Source organism: Triticum urartu, chromosome 3A (genome assembly GCF_056163025.1).
Source record: "Triticum urartu cultivar PI428250 chromosome 3A, HENAU_Tu73, whole genome shotgun sequence".
In the NCBI taxonomy this organism is placed as follows: Eukaryota; Viridiplantae; Streptophyta; class Magnoliopsida; order Poales; family Poaceae; genus Triticum; species Triticum urartu.
In genome coordinates, this window is record NC_141875.1 from 442,699,476 (window position 1) to 442,714,519 (window position 15,044).

Consider the following 15,044-nt stretch of genomic DNA (forward strand, 5'->3'; position numbering starts at 1 on the left):
ATCTTAGATGCTACGGTGATACGAGCTTCGAGGTCGTTGGATATGGGATCCAAGGGCATCTGAGTAGTTTTTGTACAAATTTTGTGCAATTCTCAAACTCATTAAGGTTTCCTGTAAAAATATTAAGATGATACGTCTCCAACGTATCTATAATTTTTGATTGCTCCATGCTATTATATTATCTATTTTGGATGTTAATGGGCTTTATTTTACACTTTTATATTATTTTTGGGACTAACCTATTAACCGGAGGCCCAGCCTAAATTGTTGTTTTTTTGCCTATTTTAGGGTTTCAAAGAAAAGGAATATCAAGCGGAGTCCAAAGGGAATGAAACCTTCGGGAACGTGATTTTCTCAACAAACATGATCCAGGAGACTTGGAGTGGGCATCAAGAAACGATCGAGGAGGGCACGAGGCAGGGGGCGCACCTACCCCCCTGGGCGCGCCCTCCACCCTCTTGGGCCCCTCGTTCTTCCTCCTATATATATCCACGTACCCCCCAAACATCTAGGATCACCACAAAAACCTAATTCCACCGCTGCAACCTTCTGTACCCAAGAGATCCCATCTCGGGGCCTTTTCCGGAGCTCCGTCGGAGGGGGCATTGATCACGGAGGGCCTCTACATCAAATCCATGGCCTCTCCGGTGATGTGTGAGTAGTTTACTTCAGACCTTCGGGTCCATAGTTATTAGCTAAATGGCTTCTTCTCTCTCTTTGGATCTCAATACAAAGTTCTCCTCGATCTTCTTGGAGATCTATTCGATGTAATTTTCTTTTGCAGTGTGTTTGTCGAGATCCGATGAATTGTGGGTTTATGATCCAGATTATCTATGAACAATATTTGAATCTTTTCTGAATTCCTTTATGTATGATTGGTTTATATTTGCAAGTCTCTTCAAATTATCGGTTTGGTTTGGCCTACTAGATTGATCTTTCTTGCAATGGGAGAAGTGCTTAGCTTTGGGTTCAATCTTGTGGTGCTTGATCCCAGTGACAGAAAGGGAACCGACACATATTGTATTATTGCCATTGAGGATAAAAAGATGGGGTTTATATCATATTGCATGAGTTTATCCCTCTACATCATGTCATCTTACTTAAAGCATTACTCTGTTCTTATGAACTTAATACTCTAGATGCATGCTGGATAACGGTCGATGTGTGGAGTAATAGTAGTAGATGCAGAATCGTTTTGGTCTACTTATCACGGACATGACGCCTATATACATGATCATGCCTAGATATTCTCATAACTATGCTCAATTCTACCAATTGCTCGACAGTAATTCGTTTACCCACCGTAGTACTTATGCTCTAGAGAGAAGCCACTAGTGAAACCTATGGCCCCCAGGTCTATCTTCCATCATATTAATCTTCCAACACTTAGCTATTTCCTTTGCCATTTATTTTACTTTGCATCTTTATTTCTCTTTATCATAAAAATACCAAAAATATTATCTTATGATATCTATCAGATCTCACTCTCGTAAGTGATCGTGAAGGGATTGACAACCCCTTTATCGCGTTGGTTGTGAGGTTCTTATTTGTTTGTGTAGGTGCGTGGGACTCGAGCGTGATCTCCTACTGGATTGATACCTTGGTTCTCAAAAACTGAGGGAAATACTTACGCTACTTTGCTACATCACCCTTTCCTCTTCAAGGGAAAACCAACGCAGTGCTCAAGAGGTAGCATAAGACATCCTGTGAGCTGCTATATCTCAGATCTACAAGCTCCAAGCAACTCGTATCACCATATAGCATCTAAGGTGTGGGGGCACATGATATTCTCCCGGGGAGGAGGGGTTGTAGGACCAATCGGTGTTTGGGAGGGTGGGGACAAATATAATCTAAACAATCCTAAACATAGCTTCAAACAATTTTATCTAAGGTCGAGGGGTTAACCCCCGACAATCTACATAGCTCCGCCTAAACACAACATTTGCATGTACTGTAGTACTAGACTTAATATTCATGTTTCAATTTCTTGTTCATTTTAAATATTGAATTGAGGACCATGCATGTATTACATTTTACTCCCTTCATTCATAAATATTAGGCCTTCTTTGGTTCATAGGGTAGGAAAATCATAGGAATAGGAAAGTCATAGGAAATGAGATGACATGTATCTCAAATCCTATGAGTAGGAATAGGAAAGGAGATGCCCTTTGATTCACATCATAGGATTTTTTTTCCATTAAGTCTAGGCTAATGTTTATTTTCCCATGAAATGTGGAGGATAGGAAGAATTCCTTCATAGTAATAGGATTCTATTCCTACAAGCCAAAGGCCTCTAAAGGAATTTTTCCTATAGAAATCCTATCCTATGAAATTCCTACAAGATTCCTCTAAACCAAAGGAGGCCTTAATCTTTTTAGAGATTTCAAATGGACTGCCACATACGGATGTATATACACATATTTTAGAGTGTAGATTCACTCATTTTGCTCTGTATGTAGTCACTTGTTGAAATCTCTAAAAGACTAATATTTAGGAACAGAAAGAGTATTTTTGAATTCGTGTCATACATGCATGGTTTGGAAAAATAGATGCACTATACTTATTGGATTATTGTTATGTTTGTCTGTGTGTTCGTGTGTATGTGTGTGTGTGTGATCATATGCTTGATACATAAAAATTTTTCTCACCACCATACCGTTCATCTTTTAAATTTGAATTTGCAATGAAGAACTTACTAGGGATACCATGAAATGTGCAATCCACATTGAGATCACTATATCACAAACTCATTCTAATTCAAGAACTCATCATAAATCAATTACCACGTTGAGATTACTATTTGCAAGGTAAACACGGGCATTTTAATACACATAGATTCGTTCGGCAATTTAAAAGATTCCTTTCGTATTCTCGAATGGTAGGACCCAATGACGTACCAGCCAGACCTTGGCTCGTGTTGATCCTAAAAAAACTAGCTCATGTCCTTCTGGTGGCGTCCGTGGTACGCACATTAGCCAACCCCAACCAGTCGAGCCTCCGCGTTTCGAGTCAAAATATCTGGTGGCCAGAATTCCAGCCCTAGAAAATCCCCCTCATGTCCTCGGTCCATAATGACTACCGATGAACAATGGAGGGATGCTTTAGTAACTAGACAACGTTACCTACTGTGCCGAGCACGGTTCAATTCCCTCGGTCGCCGCTACCCAAGGTCACCCGTCAACTGCATTGCCTAGTACTAATAGGAGTACTACACCAAGATTAGCATAGAATTGAGCCCGTTTGTTCGTGCCTAGTACTTAGTTAATATATTAGGCAATGCACTGGTATGGAGGGATTATCCTTTTACTCTGCATATATAACCTGTCTGAAGTCTAACTAAGCAAAATGTTTGACCAAATCCTTTCTTAAGAAATACAACAGGAAAGATGTATCGCTTGAAAATTTATTGCATGATGCAAGTTATGATATTGTTCCGAATCCTGGATTTTAAATTTCAGAAAATCCAAAAGTGACCAGAAATTCATGAAACTAAGCATGGTCACGTGATATGGCACAAATATTCCTACGTGATTTTTTTCTTCAATTTAAGACAAGTTGCTTATGAGAAGTTGCACAAATGAAGAGCCAAGATATTTTGGAACAAAGACCTGTCACATTAAGGCGAACGATTTCACTATTGAAACCATGGGCATTTACGTGCTGCCATGAGTCCCTCTTCTCATCGGCAAGTGCCGTCCGAGCAAGCATGTGAGTCGACGGGAGGCGTGCGAGCAGACCGCTGTGCCGACTAACAGGGAGGCATGCGAGCAAACCACTGCGTAGGCTCACTCAGAGGCGAGCCCTTTGACGAGGCTCTGCCGCCCACCTTCGTCCCAACTGCTCCCACTTTTAATGTCGCCGGCACCGCAGTTTAAAATCAACCCCGCACTATCCGGTATCGCTACAATCTTCTCTCTTCCTCTCCGATTCTCCTGTTTTCTACCTCCAACTAGCTGTATGCCATGCTGCATCATGATGGTCTGCCCTTAATCTTCCAGTTTCCTGAGGAAGACACCCAGTCGGAGTCTCAAGAACATAAGGAGATTTGGGACGAGCTTGAACCGGCCTTGCGGGAAGACGCCGCGCCTGTCCCCACTCCTGTTCCGGCTCCCGTCGCCCCGACTGCACCAGCACCCATCCCCATGGCATTGATGGGCTGGGAGCCGCACATTGTCGTCGAGCTTGATGCCACGGGGTTCCACGAGGTCCCCGCCGACTTTCACGCGCCCGTGCACCTGCCAGCGCATGCGCCTGCGCATGCGCTGACTCGCACGCCAGTGCACCTGCCATCGCATGCGCCTACGCGTGCACTGACGTGCGCGCTTGTGCCGATGCCCGTGGACACGAATGTCTCCGCCACGCCATTGCCAGCGCATGTCCCCGTGCGGGTGCCAGTGCCCCCTCAGCGGCATGCATGGCCACCGTCGACCGCTTCCTTGCACCAATGCCAATCGCCTCCTCCCGATAGTTGACTTGCTCCTGGAGACCGAAGTCCAGAACATTGTGGCCTTCCTTGAAGCTAGGGCCAACGTCTAGAAGTACGCCAACAACGGCGCAAGACGCTGCCGTCACCGTCGGTCAGTGGCACGACGACACACAGAGCATGGCAGAGGAGCCACTTCCCACCGCAAGACGCCGCCGCCGCCGCGTAATCTAAATTTGCCATGAAAAACGTTCGGATTGCCATGCTTAAAATCCGAACGTTTATCATTTCCGTTTATTTTAGATCGATCGTCGTATGAATGTAAAGTCGGAGTCAGACTGGATGAAATCTATGGTTTGATCGATTGAATGTTCTGCTAGTGTTGTATCAAATTAAATATAAAACGTCATCAAGCCACATGTATTCCTTCTCATCAAACGACCTAAATTGCTTCAATGTCGAGCGCTCAACACGTTTAGCATGCAGTTAATTTCATGCCAAAAATAGTGCTAATCACATAATAACAAGCAAATAATATCATACTTAATATCCGCATGCACTTAATATACTTCCAAATTAACGTGCATTTCATGTACACATTGACTAGTACTACTAGTACGTGAAACTGGTGTCGTAACTTGTGAATGCGTCCAGATATGGTCAACGGCAACAACGCCCGCGAGTTCTTCGTGTTTGCCCGTGCGTCTAAACGCAGAAGGGGCGGAGAGAGAGAGAGCACACATGGAACCCACCAGTAAGTGAAGGCGAATAGTATGTGCTAACGAGACGGTCCCACTAATGTACTAAAAATAATATTACATGTTATCCATTAAATAGGCTGTGGTAATATAAAAACGTTATATGAACAAAGGGGGGGGTACAACAAACATCGTTGTTTTACGTATGTTGCCTATTGACGTGCGGCTTGAAGGCCCTAGTCGCATGTTCGATCCTCGTCCTTTATTTTTTAATTTGTATATGGGTCCAAATTTGTTTCATGATAGGTGGGCCCCTCGGTGTGTAGTTTTTAGCACCTTAATTTGGGGGTCAAAATTTATTCCATTCTAGCTGGACTATCGGTGTGTAGTTTTGTAGCTTATTTGTACTAATTAAAGAGAACAACAGAGTTTTTTGCAATAATACCATGGTGCGACATTGAAGGGGAGAAAGGACATGCGGGAGAGTGAAAGTGCAACTATCCCTGGGTGGTTTTGGTAATTCCTAACAACATATAGCTCATTAAGCTAACATTATTCCAAGATTAATATTTCAGGAAAAGCTCAATGAATGGCATGGATGAGGAAAGTGGATCCCTCAAAATTCTAAGGACAAAAAGTTTGGCTCAAGCTTGAAGCTCAAGACTCTACATTTTATATTTTAGTGATCCAAGATCACATTGAGTCTATAGGAAAAGCCAATACTATTAAGGAGGGATGAGGTGTTGCTTAATGGCTTGCTTGCTCAAAGTGCTTAGTGATATGCTCCAAAACCCTCAACTACCTTCCCACATCCACATATGACCTAAACCAAAAGTCAAACTTGGCCCCACCGATTCTATCTATCCGGCGCCACCGAGTTTCAAATGTCATAGCCACCGCCACAAACCCTAGGCAAATCGGTCTCACCGATAGGGATCTCGGTCTCACCGAGATGGGATTGTAATCTCTCTGTTTCCCTTCGTAACGTTTCGGTCTTACCGAGATGAGCGATCGGTCCCACCGAGATTGCAATGTAAACTCTCTGTTTCCCTTTTGTAACATTTCGGTCTCACCGAGATGAGCGAATCGGTCCCACCGAGTTTACCAGACCAACTCTCTGGTTAGCTTATTACCAAAATCGGTCCCACCGAGTTTGTGTAATCGGTCACACCGAGATTACGTTATGCCCTAACCCTAACCATATCGGTCCTACCGAGTTGCATCTCAGTCCCACCGAAAATCCTAACGGTCACTAGGTTTGCTGAATCGGTCCGACCGAGTTTAACCATTCGGTCCCACCGAGTTTGGTAAATTGTGTGTAATGGTTAGATTTTGTGTGGAGGCTATATATACCCCTCCACCCACTCTTCATTCGAGGAGAGAGCCATCAGAACATACCTACACTTCCAATACACATTTTTTGAGAGAGAACCACCTACACTTGTGTTGAGGTCAAGATATTCCATTCCAACCACATGAATCTTGATCTCTAGCCTTCCCCAAGTTGCTTTCCACTCAAATCTTCTTTCCACCAAATCCAAATCCTGTGAGAGAGAGTTGAGTGTTGGGGAGACTATCATTTGAAGCACAAGAGCAAGGAGTTCATCATCAACACACCATTTGTAACTTCTTGGAGAGTGGTGTCTCCTAGATTGGCTAGGTGTCACTTGGGAGCCTCCGACAAGATTGTGGAGTTGAACCAAGGAGTTTGTAAGGGCAAGGAGATCGCCTACTTCGTGAAGATCTACCGCTGGTGAGGCAAGTCCTTCGTGGGCGACGGCCATGATGGAATAGACAAGGTTGCTTCTTCGTGGACCCTTCGTGGGTGGAGCCCTCCGTGGACTCGCGCAACCGTTACCCTCTGTGGGTTGAAGTCTCCATCAACGTGGATGTACGATAGCACCACCTATCAGAACCACGACAAAAACATCCGTGTCTCCAATTGCGTTTGAATCCTCCAAACCCTTCCCTTTACATTTTTGCAAGTTGCATGCTTTACTTTCCGCTGCTCACATACCCTTTTGCATGCTTGCTTGAATTGTGTGGAGATTGCTTGACTTGTGCTAAGATAGCTAAAATCTACCAAGAACTAAAATTGGGAAAAGGCTAGATTTTTATTTGGTCAAGTAGTCTAATCACCCCCCTCTAGACATACTTTCGATCCTACAAGTGGTATCAGAGCTTTGGTCTCCATTTGCTTTGATTTCCATAGCTTTTGGTGGTCATAGCCTTGGTTTCACAACCTAGGAGAGTATGGCGTCTAGCGAGGGAAATTATCACCGTAGAGGTCCTTACTTTGATGGTACAAATTTTGCTAGTTGGAAGCATAAGATGAAAATGCATATTCTTGGACATAACCCCGCCGTTTGGGCTATTGTGTGTGTTGGCATGCAAGGTGAATTCTTTGATGGGAGAGAACCGAATCGTGAAGCTACCGCGGATGAGTTGAAGATGCTACAATACAATGCTCAAGCTTGTGATATCCTCTTCAACGGATTGTGCCCCGAAGAATTCAACAAAATCAGCCGTCTTGAGAATGCAAAGGAAATTTGGGATACTTTGATTGATATGCACGAAGGTACCGACTCCGTCAAGAAATCCAAATTGGATGTGCTTCAAAGTCAACTTGACAAGTTCAAAATGAAGGATGGTGAAGGTGTCGCTGAAATGTACTCTAAGCTTGCTCTTATCACAAATGAGATTGCCGGCTTAGGGAGTGAAGAGATGACAGATAGATTCATCATCAAGAAGATCCTAAGAGCCTTGGATGGAAAATATGATACCATGTGCACATTGATCCAAATGATGCCCAATTACAAAGATCTCAAGCCAACGGAAGTCATCGGAAGAATTGTTGCTCATGAGATGTCACTCAAGGATAAAGAGGAACTTCACAACAAATCAAGTGGTGCTTACAAAGCCTCATGTGAAGCCCCCACATCATCGAGTGAGAAACAAACCTTCAATGAAGAATTGAGCTTAATGGTGAAGAACTTCAACAAGTTCTACAAGAGTAGAAGCAAAGAGAGAAGCTCCAAGTCAAGGTCCTACAATGACAAAAGATCTTCTAGTCGAGAGCGAAACTGCTACAATTATGGAAGGCCCAAACACTATTCCAATGAGTGTACGGCCCCCTACAAGAGAAGAGAAGATTCTCCCAAGAGAAGAAGTAGAAGAGAAGAATCACCATCTAGAGAAAGAAGGAGTAGAGATGATCGTTATGAACGAAGACCCTCACGGAGAAGCAAGGATTCGGAAAGAAAGGACAAGTCATCAAGGAGCTACACAAAACGAAGACATCAAGCTCATGTTGGTGAATGGGTATCCGGCTCCGACTCCGACAACCACTCCGAGAGAAGCTATCACTCTGACTCCAAATATACTCAAGATGAAGGTGTTGCCGGTCTAGCACTTGTGACAACCAACTCCTATGACATATTTGACTCAACAAATGAAGGAGTTGGAACATGCCTCATGGCTAAAGGCCCAAAGGTATCACACCCTGAGTATGTTGATTTCAATAGTGATGAAGATGACTTGTTAGGTGATGATGATTTACTTGTTGACAACTCTAGTGATGAATACTATGATGAAACGTCAATTAATCATGCTAATCAAGATAAAACGAATGACAATGATAAGGAGAAGATTTAGTCTCTAACTAAAGAAATAACACTCTTAAGTTAGCTCATGAAACTATCTTAGGAGATCATCAAGAACTTTTAAGGACTCATGAGAAATTGCGCTTTGAAAAGCTCAACCTTGAGCAAGAGCATGAGTTCTTAAAAGCAATCAATGATGATCTTCATAAGAAAAGTTCTCCTTACATTGCCAAGCGTTTACTCTTATCCACTTACATGCCTCAAGTCAAGTCTAGTAACAAGAACAAGAAAGATTCTTCCTCTAGTAGTAACAATAATCATGCTAAATCCAATATTGTTGCTTCTAGTAGTTCTCTTGATTCCACTAATGATTCTCTTAGACAAGTTACACTTGAGCAAGAAAATAGCTTATTGAAGGGAATTATAGAGAAAGGTGTTTACAAGAGCCTTGCCGGAAGTAAGCAATTCGAGGAAATTGTACGCAAGCAAGGAAGGCACCGGAAGAATCAAGGTGTTGGTTTTGAACAAAAGTTCAATGCCAATGGAGTTGAGTGGGAAGAAGATCAATACCCCAAGACGAAGTTTGTTCCTCAACAAGAGAAGTATGATCCTACTTCTCTCAAAGGGACACAAGCTCAAGATGATCTTCCACCACAAGACCACAAGCAAAAAGGCAAGGACAAGCTTCAAGAGGAAATTGATGCATTTGAAGAAGCTCCTAAGGCCTTGGTCAAGTGGGTTCCCAAGACTACTTCAAGTTCCACTTCATCAAGTACAACTACAACACCGAGGATTCCCATCAAGATGGTGTGGATCCCGAAGAAGAAGAACTAGAGAGGTCTTGAGGGTGACTCCGCCAACATACTTCACTCTTATCATCTTGGCAAGAATAAGTGCAATCAACTTCCACATCTTGCACTAGTTCAAGGAGTCACAAACCCTTTTGTTGGTAAGACAAGGGACAAGGTAACCTAAAAGTTTTCATGGACATCATCTTGTGTGTGCATCACTCTATGTCTATGGATATCCTTGTTTGTTCCTTGTGGGACTAACCCATGTAGGTATTGAAAGTGCAATTCACTCAAATGGATAGCTCCAAGAGATCTACATCAACATTGAGCATCCACATCTTCAATATCTACATGAAGTCATCATCGACAAAACCCAAGGTTAGTTCATCCCTCTTAGGGGGGATATCACATCTAGGGGCAGCTTTACTCTAAGACTTGAGCTAAAGCAACTCTAATGGTGTGAACACAACAATGCTTTATGTAAAAGTGGTAACCCCACTTGTGCTTAAACGATGAGTATGACCTATGATCAAATGTTCTCATTTGACTCCTAAGTCAATATACTCATATATAGATGACCTAGTCATCGCAAATTGTTTGATAGATGATAGAATTGGTTGTGCATGTTTTGCCACATATTTCAATTGCCATTTTATTGTGTGAGCATGTTGATTGCATATTTCACTCATTCGAGGACATCCACTTGTTGTTTTGATTGATTGGTTTTCTTTTCTTTTGCCAAGTGGATGGACAAGAATGCCTAAGAACCCTCTCTAGCTATCTATGCTTTTCTCGTCTCAAACTCTATTCATGCTACATCACAAAATTTGATCAAGTCAGATTCGAACCACTCTGTGTGAGGAGCACTCGGAGTCCCCGATTCGTCATAGACTTAAACTTCCAAAACTTCTTTGTGTGTTTCGGTCTGACCGATTCCTCCATTTCGGTCATACCGAGATCACTAAGTCGATCTAGGTTTTCAATCTCGGTGCAACCGATTTGAACTTTTCGGTCACACCGAGTTGCTGTAACTGTCAACAGTTATGCATCTCGGTGCCACCGATTTGTTCCACTCGGTCACACCTACAGGGTCGGGCTATATATACTCACGGGCAAAATTTTGGAAATTTCTCCGAAACCCCTTCGCCCGCGCATAGCTCGCTCTGCCTCCTGGGTCTCTGGATCATCCTCCTCGTCGCCAGCCGCCTCCTGTCGCTGGTCTCCGCCGCCGTCAACGGAAATCATTACCGCCGTTGCCGCCGTAGGGAGTTCATCGCCAAACTAGGGTATGGACTCGATCACAGTGCTATCCCCGTCCGATTCCTAGCACATTGTGTTCATTATGATTCTTACCATGATTGAAACGCTTCTATCCAGTCAAAACACTCCGTAGATTAGAGTTGAATCGAAAATTTAGGGTTAGGTTTCCGCCGAAACCATCTCGGACCCACCGGGTTGCAGAACTCGGTACCACCGATTCGGCTCAGGCCATTGCACATGTAATTTTCGGTCTGACCGAGAATTGCAAATCGGTGTGACCAAGTTCAGGACTTTGTGAAACCCTAGCAGTCTCGGCGCCACCGAACTTTGACTCGATCTGGCCGAGTTCACTAGTTTAGGTTCCAACAGCTGCTTCGGTATCACCGAGTTTACAAATCGGTTGATCCGAAATGCTTTCTGTGGAAAACTAAAACTAAGTTTTTGACTCATTCTTTTGCAAAAACCTCTGCATTTTGTGATGCTCATCCACTCTATCTCATCTATATCTATTCACAGGGTCTGCTGTCAGTGTTTGCAATATGTCTGATCAGAGTGACAGCCAGAATAGGTCAGAGGAGCAGGTTCACATGAGTGAGGGCACTAGTCCCTCTAGCAGTTCAGATGATGGTAGCAGGAGCACTCCCAGTAACTTGCCCAAAGCTGCCACCAGAACAAGGAAGAAGAAAACTTCAGAGTCTGAGGATGAAGACTATGTGGCCACTGAGGATGATGCCACATCAAAGAAGAAAGTGCTTAAGAAGGAATATGGCATAGCTGCTTCAACCAAACCAGGTATGAAGACCAAGAGGTCAGCAGGGAGACAGCCAATGTCTAAAGCCAGAGCCTCCTCTCAAGCATCTTTGGAATCTCAACCCAAAGAGGCTGCTACAGAAGGGAAGAAGAGGAAGGAGAGGATCAAAAAGACCACTGCTAGAGTGCTTGGGAGATCCTCAATCATGAGAGATTTTGAAGAGGAAGAGGAAGAAGAGGTTGCTGCACCAGCACCTAAGGCCCATAAGCTTATGGGTGATGCTATCAGGACAGGGGTTGCTTCATCAAAGCCCAAAGAAGCACCCAAAGCAGCCTCCAAGCCCAAGAGTGCACCTAAGAGGAATACCAGGAGTATACCAGCTGCTGAGAAGAACAAGGCCCCAGTGCCTGAAGTTGTTGCTGATGAAGATGATGAAGGACAACTCCTGAGGAAGCTCAAACCCAAGATTCCAGACCACAATGATGCTCATCCTATGGCTGAGAACATGAAGACCAGGAGAGACTCAGGACTGAGGAAATGGAGAGAGACAGACCCATATGCTACAAGAAGAAGAACTGCTGTTGATTACAGGTTCCACACAAAGGAATAGCAAGATTTCTATGAGACAGTGCTGCTGGACAAAAAGCCTATAGTGTGTGAAATGAGGTGGGTCGACTGGAAGTATATCAAGGAAAATGAGGAACACTACCCTGGTGTGTTTGACAGCTTCAGTGCTTGTGGAGTTGCAGACTTTGTTGGGCAGAAGCTCACAAAGTGGAATGAGGAGCTCATAATGCAATTCTACTCCACAGCACACTTCTATCCACATGGCAGGATAGTATGGATGTCTGAGGGTACAAGGTACCACTCAACTATTGAGGAATGGGCAAATCTGATCAATGCTCCTAAGGAAGAAGAAGAAGACTTGGATGTCTATGCCAAGAAAAAGATGGATCAAAACTCCATGGCAAACATGTACAAGGAGATTCCTGAAGATGATCTTGAGACTCACCAGTTTGGGTCAGTAAAACACTTGCTGTCAGGGATGCCTACAATCAATTGGATCCTTAGGCACACTCTCTTGCCTAAGTCTGGTGATCACAGAATGATCAGAGGCCATGCAATTAACTTGCTACATATATTTGATGTGCCATAGAAGTTCAAGGTCATGAGCCTTATAGTTGAGACTATCAAGAGGACTGCAGCTGACCAGAAAAGAAGTTGTGGATATGCCCCACAGATCCAGGAGTTGATAAACTCAAAGATGGGCACAGGCACATACTTGTTGGATAAGGAACACTTGCCTATCTATCCTGACTTTGAGGACAATCAAGTTGTGATGAATGAGAATGAACCATCATCAGTACAAGCTCAAGAGAAGAAGGAGAAAGCAAAGCAAGAGAAGGCTGCCAAGATGCCAACTCAAGAGGAGGCATCTGAGTACTTTTTGAAAAGCAAGCAGGACCAGCTTGGTTATTTGATAGCATCAACTCTGAGGATTGAGAAGGGGTTAGCCACCCTAACTCAAAACCAGGAGAGCCTAGAAAGAATCGTGGAACAAAAATTCTATGATTTAGATGTCAAAGTAACTGAGATTCAGTCTATTGTGGAGCAGCTACAGGATGACATGCAGGAGAGGAAGGGCAAGACAACCACTGATGCATTTGCCAGAGTGCCTCGAGCTAAGAGATCTGCTGCAGTGCCTGTTCCAGACACTAGAGTCACTTCATCTGCACCAGCTACAGCTCCAGCGCAACCAGCTCCAGCACCAACTCCATCAGCTCCATCTACTTCGACTGAAGCCTTCGTCCTTGGCGTTCTCCGGACACCACCACCTGAAGACCAAGCTTGAGAGATGTTTTAGTGCTATGCATTTTCTATGAACTTTTTTGGTAACTTGTTGCCAAAGGGGGAGAAAAATGTATAGATCATAGGCTTCGAGAGAGAGCGTTGCTTTTTATTCTCTCTTGCTTTGGTGGTTGAACTTTGTTTGTCTTCTGATTGCTTGAGATACTATGCTATTATCTGTGAGACATTGATGATCATGTGGTTGATCATAAGCTACACTTATGCTTGTTAGATGATATTATCTTACTTATCCTTATATGATCATTCACTTTGCTTGGTGATGAGTGCATGTGTTTTATTCTTATCATTTTGAGCGCTCCACCAAGATGTATGTGACATGGAAGAGTAACCCATGATCCTAACTCATTGTGCATTTGCAGTCCAAAGCAAATCTTAAGATATGCACAAATTTAGGGGGAGCTCTTGCTTTTCACATACTTCTCAAAGCGACAATATCTTTCACTCTTATTATCATTTGTCGAAGCTTTGATCTATATGTTGTCATCAATTACCAAAAATGGGGAGATTGAAAGTGCAACTATCCCTAGGTGGTTTTGGTAATTCCTAAGAACATATAGCTCATTGAGCTAACATTATTCCAAGATTAATATTTCAGGAAAAGCTCAATGAATGGCATGGCATGGATGAGGAAAGTGGATCCCTCAAAATTCTAAGGACAAAAAGTTTGGCTCAAGCTTGAAGCTCAAGACTCTACATTTTATATTTTAGTGATCCAAGATCACATTGAGTCTATAGGAAAAGCCAATACTATCAAGGAGGGATGAGGTGTTGCTTAATGGCTTGCTTGCTCAAAGTGCTTAGTGATATGCTCCAAAACCCTCAACTACCTTCCCACATCCACATATGACCTAAACCAAAAGTCAAACTCGGCCCCACCGATTCTATCTATCCGGCGCCACCGAGTTTCAAATGTCATAGCCACTGCCACAAACCCTAGGCAAATCGGTCTCACCGATAGGGATCTCGATCTCACCGAGATGGGATTGTAATCTCTCGGTTTCCCTTCGTAATGTTTCAGTCTTACCGAGATGAGCGATCGGTCCCATCAAGATTGCAATGTAAACTCTCTGTTTCCCTTTTGTAACATTTCGGTCTCACCGAGATGAGCGAATCGGTCCCACCGAGTTTACCAGACCAACTCTCTGGTTAGCTTATTACCAAAATCGGTCCCACTGAGTTTGTGTAATCGGTCACACCGAGATTACGTTATGACCTAACCCTAACCATATCGGTCCTACCGAGTTGCATCTCAGTCCTACCGAGTTGCATCTCAGTCCCACCGAAAATCCTAACGGTCACTAGGTTTGCTGAATCGGTCCGACCGAGTTTAACCATTCGGTCCCATCGAGTTTGGTAAATTGTGTGTAACGGTTAGATTTTGTGTGGAGGCTATATATACCCCTCCACCCACTCTTCATTCAAGGAGAGAGCCATCAGAACATACCTACACTTCCAATACACATTTTCTGAGAGAGAACCACCTACACTTGAGTTGAGGTCAAGATATTCCATTCCAACCACATGAATCTTGATCTCTAGCCTTCCCCAAGTTGCTTTCCACTCAAATCTTCTTTCCACCAAATCCAAATCCTGTGAGAGAGAGTTGAGTGTTGGGGAGACTATCATTTGAAGCACAAGAGCAAGGAGTTC